Source organism: Elephas maximus, chromosome 1, assembly GCF_024166365.1.
Source record: "Elephas maximus indicus isolate mEleMax1 chromosome 1, mEleMax1 primary haplotype, whole genome shotgun sequence".
In the NCBI taxonomy this organism is placed as follows: Eukaryota; Metazoa; Chordata; class Mammalia; order Proboscidea; family Elephantidae; genus Elephas; species Elephas maximus.
The window spans coordinates 185732982-185744314 of record NC_064819.1 but is presented as its reverse complement, the minus strand read 5'-3'; the positions used below and the strand labels follow the sequence as shown (position 1 = coordinate 185744314).

Here is an 11333-nt window from a genome sequence, read left to right as displayed (position 1 = left end):
AAACATTTTCACAGAATCACTTTTTTTTTGTCTTATTTTGTTGTTGCTGCTCAATACCTGTGTGTGTATGCGGGGAGGAAATGTGTTTAAGAAAACCAGGCTACTAACTGCTTTTGGTTTAAAAAATAAACTTTATCTTTTATTATAGATAAAGTAAGACTCATCAATGTGTTTAGCTTATTTATGTTTTCTTCAATTTGGGCTTTAAAATATGCAGTAAAACTTGCGGAAGCCAGAACCCATGTAAGGTGGAAACTCATTACAGAAGGAAAACGCAAGTATTTTCCACAAAATGGAGAGCACTAGAAAAGTGGTGACTGTACCTTGTCAAAGGCAGAAGACTTTCGAGACCCAGAATAACAAGGCAGTCCCTGCTAGTTCCAGCTCTCACAGGTTTCACTGTATTTCTAAACACTATATTTCCAAACACTGTATTTCACTGTTTCAAAACAAAACAAAATTTCATTACATGAAATTTAAACTGATATATATTATCCCCAGAAAAGGTACAATTTACAAATTTAAGTATTTAAGATTTTTTTTTACCAGCTGCATTAAGTTACCGTAGAAGCTTTCTGAATTTTTGAGTAAACTGACTCAGTATCAAGGGTGACGTTCTAGTAAAAAAATGAAATAATCAGATTCCTAATCATTGCATCCTAGTTAAAAAGGCTTTATTGACGTAGGTATGCATGTGTTGGAAATTTATGTTGTGTAGTATTTCTAAAAGGGTATGCTTCATTGAATACAGCAGTTATTTTCCTGAAAATTATCTCGATAAATTTTAATAAATGGAATGATACTTTGAACTTAGTAGAACAGTTTAGTTTATAGTAGATCTAGGGAAGGAAATTCTTAGGAAAAGCCAGGTGTCAGTTTTCTGTTAGTCTAATTTTTAGTTTTTATATTGGATTTACTTAAAGTATCACACCTGCAGTTCTAATTCTTAAATCTCTTATGTAATTTTGGAAGAGCTGTTTATTATGCAGTTAGCATTTATAGAGAAGAAAAATCAGTATTTAATTTTAAGGGCTATTTTAAAACAGCTCTGGAAAAATAGTGGCTCGAGCTGGGAATTTCTCTTTTGACTTTGTTTTCTTATTCATTTCATTATTCATTATTCATAAGTCGTAACTATAAAGATCTATGAAGAAAAGGTTCTTTAAAAAATATCTGTGCTTATAGAGGACTGAACTCAGCCTGCTTCACTTTCTTTATGGGTAACTAAAATGTGTAGCAGCAAGCTGCTTATGTGTCCTTAAATGGAGATGATTTTGACTTCTCCCAAAGAAAGATAAAATCCATCTCTGGAGCAAATCTCTATTTAAGAATCAGCCAAAACTAAGTGAAAAATAATATTTTAGCAAAGACCTTCTGTGAATACTAAGGGAAAAGTAAACATAAAATTAAAGAAATGGTATGAATAACGTTTGACACTGCTGTGCTCAGCACTCTATAAGCATTTTTTTCTTTCAGTCTTACATAATAAGGACTTCTTATTGCTATGAATTGTCAGTGATGACTGATAATATGAAACCTAGAAGCCTAAAATGGTGTGTAATAATATGTGAGAGACGACACAACTGCTGAGGAATAGACGAGGATTCAAATCCAGATCTGTACAGTTATAATTCCCTGATAGACTGGCATTTTGTTAAAAATAATTTACAGAATATCATGTATCAGCTAAGAAACATATAAGATGGAAATGGATGAATTATTGAAGATTTGTTGCTATTTTTAGAAAATCTGCTTTAAGTTTGTCCGGCAGTTACATATTTGTTTGAAAATGAAACTTAGGGGATAGATCATTGTAGCTTGAGCACTTCTAGGAAGATAGAATTAATAATACTTAGTTGAGTAAGAAACTTCCATAGGTGGGATAAAATATGTCCTAGATATCACACATTTTTGCAAATTTACTTAAAAACATTCAAAGGCATACATACATCTCAGAAGGATTCTAAGAACTATGTGTGTCTGACTTGGAAAATGGAGAAAAGAAACTTATTTTTCTGATTTGTATAAGAGTGAGTAACTTCAATGCTTACCCTTTTCCTTTGGTTTAGCTTATTATTATTATGATTATGTATTATAAGGCCAAACGGAACTCTCTATATGTATATTAGTATGGCTGCAGGAGAAAGATGTGACAGTCTGCTTCCGTAAAGATTACAGCCTTGGAAACCCTATGGGGCAGTTCTGCTTTGTCGGGTAGAGTAGCTTGGAGTCGGAATCTACTCAATGGCAACAGGTAATAAGTAGTATCGTATGTTTGTCACAACCAATGTTTGTATGTTACTATTAATTAAAGCCCATACTTTATTCAGATTTCTTCATTTTTCTCTCATCCTTTTTCTGTTCTAGGATCCCATCCAGGCTACACATGACATTTAGCAATCATATCTCCTTAGGCTCCACTTGACTGTGACAGTTTCTCAGTCTTTTCCTTGCTTTTCAAAACCTTGACAGTCTTGAGTACACCGATCATATATTTTGTAGAATGTCCCTCAATTGGGATTTATCTGATGTTTTTCTCACAGTTAGACTAGAGTAATGTGATTCTCCGGGAGACTAGAGAGGTAAAGTACCATCTCATCACATCACACCAAGGGTAGTCAGCAGCACATATCACTGTTGATGTCGACCCGGATCATCTGAATGAGGTGTAGTTTGTCAGGTTTCTCCACCGTGAAGTTACTCTCCTTGCCCTCTTCTATACTTCACTCTTTGGAAAAAAGTTATTACGTATAGACCATAATTACGATTCACTACCTAAAGGGTGGAGTATCTACATAATTATTTGCAATTGCTCTGTGTATATAAAAACATTCCGAGGAAAGATCCGTAGGCTTCAGCAGTCTGCCAAAGAGGTCTGTGGCACACACAACAAAATTAAGAATTCTAGTGTCAGAGGATGTTTCTGTAGTTTTATGGAACAGCCCTTTTTAGAGAGAGGCAGGCAGCTCAGGCTAAAATCCAAACCTCTTAGTTTGTATTTTCAGCCCTTTCCCTCTAGCTTCATCTCTTATCACATTTGTACCTTGTACTCTGGCCCTATATACAGCTGCTGGTGGCCCTTTTCAAGCAGTGCTATTTTAAGCCTCGGTATTTTTTTTTTTTTTTTTTTATTGTTTTGCAGGAATGCCTTTACCAACCTTTATTCCCATGGAAGTGCTGTTTCAATTTACCCATTCTGCGAAGCCCTCCCTTCCCCCTTCCCGTTATGCGGAACAATTTTGCATGTATCTCTGTTGTTAACTGTCACTTTTTATTTTGCTTATTAATGTGTCTGAGTAGACTAGATTACAGGCTCCCTGACAGGAGATCCAATGACTCTTATTTGCGCCCTTATTCTTTATAATACTACTACTTAGTGTAGAATCTTGCTCCTGGTAATGCTTAAGTACTGATTGCATGAATGAATAAAGAAAAAATGGGGGAAAGATTGACAGGTGATAAAGTTATGCTGCAGAAGTAAGTGTTAAGGACAGCTAAGAAATCCTTCGCAATTTTCAAGCTCAGCATGGGAATGAAGAGAAAGATGTGAATGACTGAGATGTTGGATAGGAGTAGAATAAAAATAAAAACCAAACTCGTTGCTGTCATGTTGATTCCAACTCATAGTGCCCCTGTAGGACAGATTAGAACTGCCCCCTTCGGCTTCCAGGGAGCAACTGGTAGATTCCAACTGCCAACCTTTTGATTAGCAGCAAAGCTCTTAACCACTGCGCCACCAGGGCTCCAAGAGTAGAATAACCAAGAAAATAGCTTTGTTTCGTATTATTTAAAAATGTAAATATGTTTGGAGGGTGAGAGTGAAGGAAGGTCATACCCTAAGCCCAATCTTCCTATATTGAGCCATTTTTTTTTAATTCAATTTTTTTCTTTCCTTGTTGGATTCATAATGATACATGGTTCTTTATGCACTCTTAACATTGGTCCATGCATGACCTGCTTTTTTGGTATAAGTTAGTTATTTTTAATAACGTAATAAACACTTGTGAAGTCACCACCTAAAACAAAAGGCAGTTGTTAGCAATAATTTATACCTAACCACACAGGACCTTGCCTAGTTCATCATCCCCTACCCAAGCAAATGATCATTCTGGATCCTGGGTTTATTTCATTCCCTTTGTTTTTATATAGTTTTATGGCATTGTAATTTCTTAAAAGTATTTATTTTTATTTTGCTTGTTTTCAACTTTATGTAAAGAATATCATGATTGCGTAATTTTTTTGCATTGAGTATTTAAACTCCTGTTAATAGTAATGTGATTGGGTGGGTGGCGGGTAGAAAAAAGAGAGGGAAGGTAGACCAGTTTTTCTGGAAACTTTTTGACAAAAAATTAACCGATGGCTAAATTAAAGCATTTTACTATTTACACATGTAACACAGTCAAATGTAAGCTTTGAATGAATTTTTGTGATACACACAAGACTTGAAAGATAGGGAGATTTTTTAGGTTAGGCTTCCCAGATCCCCAGGAGTAAGATTTTACCCCACTCTTGAGGAAGGTACTTTTCTGTTAAAAGTTTGAGAATTATCTGCCTTAAGTTTTAAAGCTACGTAAGGAAGGATTAGGGGCCTGTAGTCGGCAGTTTGAATCCATCAGTTGCTCCTTGGAAGCCCTATGGGGCAGTTCTACCCTGCCCTATAGGGTCACTATGAGTTGGAATTCGCTTGATGGCAACGGTTTAGTTTTTGGTTTTTGGTGGTTTAGTGGTGAGATTCTTAGACCTCCCATGCAGGAAACCCGGTTTGGTTCCAGGCCAGTTCACCTCATGTGCAGCCACCACCCATCTGTCATTGGAGCCTTGTGTGTTGCTATAATGCTGAACAGGTTTCAGTGGAACTTCCACAGTAAGACTAAGAAGAAAGGCCTGGTGACTAACTTCTGACAATTAGCCAACAAAAACCTTATTTGATCACAGCTCGGGCAGCATTTTTTCCATTGTGCACAAATCAGGGGCTGACTCAGTGGCAGCTAACAACAAGAAGGAAGAATTAGTTGCCAAAACATTTGAGAATAAAAATGAGAATAGTGATTTGAGGCTGAGGCGATGGAGGAGTGCTTTGAGCAATATGGAAGAAAGAATAGGAGTTATTTATCAAATGGAAAAAAGACAAATACTGAAGTAGCTTATAAACCTTAAGGTCTCAATATTCATTTAGGGACGATAGGTTCATTTTTATAATTAAGTGTACAAACATTTTATATTTCCATAAGTGTCTGAATTCTGGATGATTTTCTTTGCTTGTTAAATGTCCCAATTAGAGGTGGGAAAGAGTGACAACCTAGGAGAAATCAGATAGTTTAAGGGAGGGGCTCATGTGTGTTTCCACAATTTTTGGAATTATTTACAAGACATATTCTGGGTAATAAAAATGTTACATATAGCATGCCCTGTGGCTTCAAGGAATGAAACATTTAACATTTTGGATGTTAATCACTAGTGCAAGGTAACACCAGGAAGACAAGGAAATTCAGAAGTAAAAAGTCAAAAGAGCATGTAAAGCAAGATGCAGTATGACTTCTAAGAGGAATTGCCTTATACAAAGGAAGCTGACAGAACTGATGCAGAAATAAGAAATGGAAGAATCACACACATAAAACATAAACCAAATTAAAAAACAAAACAAAACTTGGGCCTCCACAAATACTTGCTTCAGAACTCTGTAGACCATGATGCTGTTGCATTGTTAAAAAGATTCCAGTTCAGTTCTGTGATTTGTAGCATTCTCCAAACACATTAAATTCATGATCTTTGTGACTGGCAGCCCAGCCTCTGGACCCTTTGCATTACTGACCTTTGTGGTAGCACAATCATTTATTTTGTCATCCAAATGGAAGTTTGAGACTCATCCTTGCTTCTTTCTTCTTCTAGACTCCCTTTGCTTATGCTTACCACATAGAAGGTGCTGTATAGTATTTTCGGAGTTAATGGATATGCAGAATATTATTTTGTCATTACAAGTGAACTCTTGAAAGGATGCATTGAAGGAAGGAGAGAAGTGAAAGAGATTTTGGATAGACTGATTTCTTTGGCCCTAATGACTGCGTCTGAAAGTTCAGTCTTTTACTTACACTTATTTTCTTTAACTTCTTTTCCATTTATTTCTTTGTTCACGCTTTGACATACATGTAACATACTGATTTGTGGAGTGGTTGTGTGTTGATCATGGGTTTATTAATAAGGAGTTGAGGAATTCGAATTGTCATTCTCATCTTTCTGGTTCTTTTACTACTTTATGATTTTCAGAAAAATGAATCTTTCTATAGTGTAGTTTTCTCATAAATAGAATGAAGGAGGATTGAATTAACTTCTAAAGTCTCTTTGAAGCTCAGATGGTCTATGAGCATATTAAACTAGCTTAAAAATGTGCAGTTATTTTTAAAAGCAGCTATTAATTTTTGTTAGCTTTACGAAAATAAACACGTTGTAAATTTCATAGGTGCCCTGGTGGCACAATGATTTAATGCTCAGCTACTAACCAAAAGGTTGGCAGTTTGAACCCACTCAGCAGCTCTGTGGGAGAAAGACCAGCAATCTGCTCCCGTAAATATTACAGCCTAGAAAATCCTACGGGGCAGCCCTACTCTGTCACATGGTCACCATGAGTCAGAAATCGACTTGATGGCAACTAACAACAACAAATTCCACAGTAGTTAGTTCCTAATTCATTCATTTCTTTAGTCAAACTACTGGTTGCCATGTACTGTACTAGATAAGGGATACGGTAAAAAAACGTCTTTGTCTTCATGAATCATAGATTTTAAAAACCCTTAAAAAATTAAACAAGTTAATTGATGAATAGTCTTAACTTAATATTTTTTGGCCTTATTGATGTGATTATTCTATTGTAAATTCATTATTTGTAGCTTATAAAATGTGCTATAATTTATTGACTTTGCCTCTTATTGGATTTTAGGTTATTTATAATTTTTACCACTCTAAACCATTATAGATAATCCTGTGATGGACATGGGAGCCCTGGTGGTGCAGTGATTAAGAACTTGGCTGCCAACTAAAAGGTCGGCAGTTCAAATCCATCATCCACTCCTCGGACACCCTATGGGGCAATTCTGCCCTGTCCTGTGGGGTCGCTGTGAGTCAGAATCAACTTGACGGCAGTGGGTTTGGTTTTTTTTTTTGGTTTCATAATGAACATCTGTGTAAATAAATCTGACATCTCTCTCTTTTTCAGCTCTGTATACTTGTTATACCTCAAATGGTTATTCAAGGGTGATCATGTACTTAAATGAATTTGATTTATATTTGAAATCCAATTTAATAATTTTGCATGGTTAACTGAATTTCCTTTTAGAGAAACTTCTTTGAGAAAATAAGCTAAGAGAGGATTAGACTCCAAAACAGGTTAACATCCAGAGTTATATAACTAGACCAACCTAGCAACTAAAGGAGCCACACTTTAGGTTTAGATCAGATGACCTGCTAAAACCATGCTACTGCACTAAGGACGGGAGAGGTAACCCCATCTAAATTTCCAGTTCAGTTGCCCTGCAGTCGACTCCAACTCATGGCGATCCGCTGTACGTCAGAGCAGAACTGCACTTCACAGGGTTTTCAGTTGCTGGTTTTTGGAAAGTAGATCACCAGGCCTTTCTTCTGAGGTGCCCACGGTGGACACAAACCTCAAACTTTTTGGTTAGTAGCTGAGCTTGTTAACCATTTGCATCACTCAGGGAACACCTAAATTTAGGCCTGAGTTTTTCTTTAAAACTTTGGTACTAATGGCATTTAAGATACATCCTTGATTGCCTCAGGTGAGACCCTCTAAAACATAGCAGCTCTGTCCTTCAGCTACACAGTTAGCACTCCTTAAGTTTATGGAATAAAAGTACAGCTGACCCTTGATTGTTCAGCATAGATACATTCTTGAAGAAGTTATGTAAAGTGGACTTAGATATGTAGAATTCATATTTGCCCTGTAAAGCAAAAGATGTAGCATGTTCCAGTGGAAAAGATTAATGACCTCGACTTCCTAATACGTATACATTGTAACCATTTCACCAACAATTTAATTAATATACTGGGAGTTATGTATTGTTTTGCTCTATCTCAGTAAAGCTGAACTTCCTGCCTAACTCATCCCCAAATTTAAAGCTTCTGTAGCAGAGCAGAGGGACATGAACATCTCATCATTGCTGTTTTCGTTTGTTCTTGAGTTGGTCAGGGGTGGTGGTTGGGCTCCAGGCCTAGCCCTAGCCCTAGCCCTAACAGTAGGATCAAGAGTATGCTTTTGGCAAAGTTATTTATTGGCTTCTCTGTTAATGTGTTCTTTTTTTTTTTCTTTTTACCTGTTTATAGGTTAGTTGGGGGCATAGGTACCTGGAAAGTTGATTATTGACCCCAGCATTAAGTTATTGAACTTTTCTTATCAAGCTTGAAAAAATAACGTACCTAAAAATTCAATGTTTGGATACTTACAAATCTGTATCATGAATGTTGGAGAATCAAAAAATGCTCTTGAGACTTCAGATTTCCCAGATAGAATGCAGTATGGCCACTGAAAACTACCTTTCAAGTTTATCTCTATTATATATATGTGTATAACCAAACATTCGAATCGATTCCTACTCATAGCAACACTACAGGAAAGAGTAGAACAAACTAAAATTAGCTACTTACATAGATCAGTCAAAGGTTCCCTGGGTCTGACAGAAATGAGGCCAGACCTCAAGAGCCTGAGAGTATGAATTTCTATTCAATCATAAGTTTGTGGACTTTGAACTATAGTCATTTAAAATGTGGATTTATTTTTCTATTAAGTATATCTTACTGCTATGAAAATGCTAATATTTTAAGTAATGATAATTTGGGGGTTGGTAACCTTTTGTAGAAATCTCCAGATTTTTAAATCAGTCAGTACTGAGCAAACTTTGTCAGGTGCTATGCTGAGTGTTGTTGTTAGGTGCCGTCGAGTCGGCTCCGACTCATAGCGACCCTGTGCACAACAGAACGAAACACTGCCCAGTCCTGTGCTATCCTTACAATCGTTGTTATGCTTGAGCTCATTGTTGCAGCCACTGTGTCAATCCACCTCATTGAGGGTCTTCCTCTATTCCGCTGACCCTGTACTCTGCCAAGCATGATGTCTTTCTCCAGGGACTGATCCTTCCTGACAACATGTCCAAAGTATGTAGGACACAGTCTCGCTATCCTTGCCTCTAAGGAGCATTCTGGCCACACTTCTTCCAAGACAGATTTGTTCATTCTTTTGGCAGTCTATGGTATATTCAATATTCTTCACCAACACCCCAATTCAAAGGCATCAACTCTTCTTCGGTCTTCCTTATTCATTGTCCAGCTTTCACATGCTGAGTAGCAGCGGGTAAAAGAGAAACGGCCAGGCTTATCATGATAGCAGAATACACTGGGAAGGGCATCACTGTCCTAATTACTGTCACAGTTCTCTGTCAGTTATAGTGACTGTGCTGCAGGAGATACTTGCGGATTTTTTTTAAGTCTGAGAGATATACCAGGGGGACTCTAGCTATTCATCGTCTTTTTGTTGTTGATTATGTGCTATGGGTCATGTGACTTAAAAAAAAAAACCTCAGGTTAAAGAAAATATTATTGTCTGAAATTTCTGGTTCTTATGCTTTTTAGAAAAATATGTAAAGGGATGTTTGAAAACACTGAACAGGAATCAACTTGCTCCTGTATTATGTCCTAACATACAGGGAACTCTTTAAACTTCCATGTACAATTTTACCCTCAGAAGATTTTTCATTGTTCACCCTTGAAACATTTTTTAGGTCAATATTTTTAATATAAAGAAGAAGAAGACATAAATGACTCATAACAACTCTGACATAAAAGGAAAAAGTAGTTGTATATGGATAGTAGGGAAAGTCAGATAATCCCTGCTGATAATGTAGGCTGTGCTTTGGTTCCAAAACACATTTTTTTTACTATATATTTTTCTTTTATCTCTTGATAGTAAGATATGGTAAAAGACTTAATAAAACATATTTTAGTAACCTGATTTTAAAAGTAAATTGGACACGCTAGCTGGCTTATCATACTGTAGAAGCTGGCTCTATAGTCTGGTAAGTTTGTTATCAATAACCTTGGGCAGGATCCCGGATAGGCCTTCATTGTATTAAATATTTCATTTTGATAAACATCTCTCCATTTCCATTTCATATGATACCCATTTCATGAATTACCAGTTATGCCCTTAATTTCTTTTGAGTTTGGTTGTCAAGTAATAGCTGTCAAGTTTGCTGATTAAAAGGGGTTGAGTCATTAAATACTACTATTAATATATTTATTCATCTTCAGCTTAACAAAATGATTTAATTACAGCAACAAAGGATTCGGAAAAGGATGCATTCTGTTTTTTTTTTATATATATGTAAAAATTGTTAACTTTAATTTTAAGACTTAACCTTCCTTTCTTTTACTTAATCTTCTCATTGATTTTCGTAAGGAAAGTGATTTACTCTTCAGTTTTGGGTATGGCATTTTTCCCCTTCAGACCATAATGAGATCGTAATTTCATGCATGAGCCATTCCTTTGTTGGCTTTTTTAACTTAATCATGTTAATACAGACTGGTCATAAACCAGATTTATTTTTGAGAGGAAAAATGTCCCATCTTCAAAGATAAAAAGAGCTAAATTTATCAGTAATTTAGTTGTTTAGCCCAGCAGAAGTAAAAAAATACTTTTTTGGGTTCTTATTTTCATGTGCATCTGTTTTTAAGTTATTTTATATATGTATATATTTTTTCTTATCAGTTTATTTATTTTTTCCTAGAATCTATCCTTGAAGTAACTCAATATATTTGAATTACAATTTCAGCAAAACATATTAGGATGGCAAGGACAGCATTATAGAGTTAGCAATAAAAACAAATTGAAGAAATAACGAGATTATTAAAAACACAGTTCCTTCTGTAATTTAAATTTCAAGGGCAGGATTCAGACTTCCATTTATAATGGTTCACTTGAGGAAGGGGTTACTGATAGAATTTTTTTTGTTTTTATTTTGGTAGAGAAAATAAGTAGTAATGGGCTTCGTAAAGAAGAAGATGTAGATTTTTTTAATGTACAGTTCTTATAAGTAATAATTTCACTTCTCCCTCTACCCCCCCCATTCTTGGTGAATAAAAACTCTTTAAGTTCTGTGTAGTTTATAGTTTAATTTTCATCTTCAGTATTGATCTTTGTGATTTTATTTACTTCTGGGTGAGGTATCATGATTCTTTTACCTAAAAGCACTAGTAGAGTATCTAGATAGACTATTCCAGGAAACAGGGAGATTAGCTCTGTTATTTGACATGTTGTGAGTGACAAATGA

At 35.8% G+C, this 11333-nt stretch overlaps 1 protein-coding gene across 1 annotated transcript in view; it reads left to right on the top strand.

Annotated features, from left to right (window-relative positions):
* CEP85L (centrosomal protein 85 like) overlaps positions 1 to 11333 on the top strand; it is a 139006-nt gene that overhangs the window by 63533 nt on the left and 64140 nt on the right. The gene's annotated exons all lie outside the window — the stretch shown is intronic.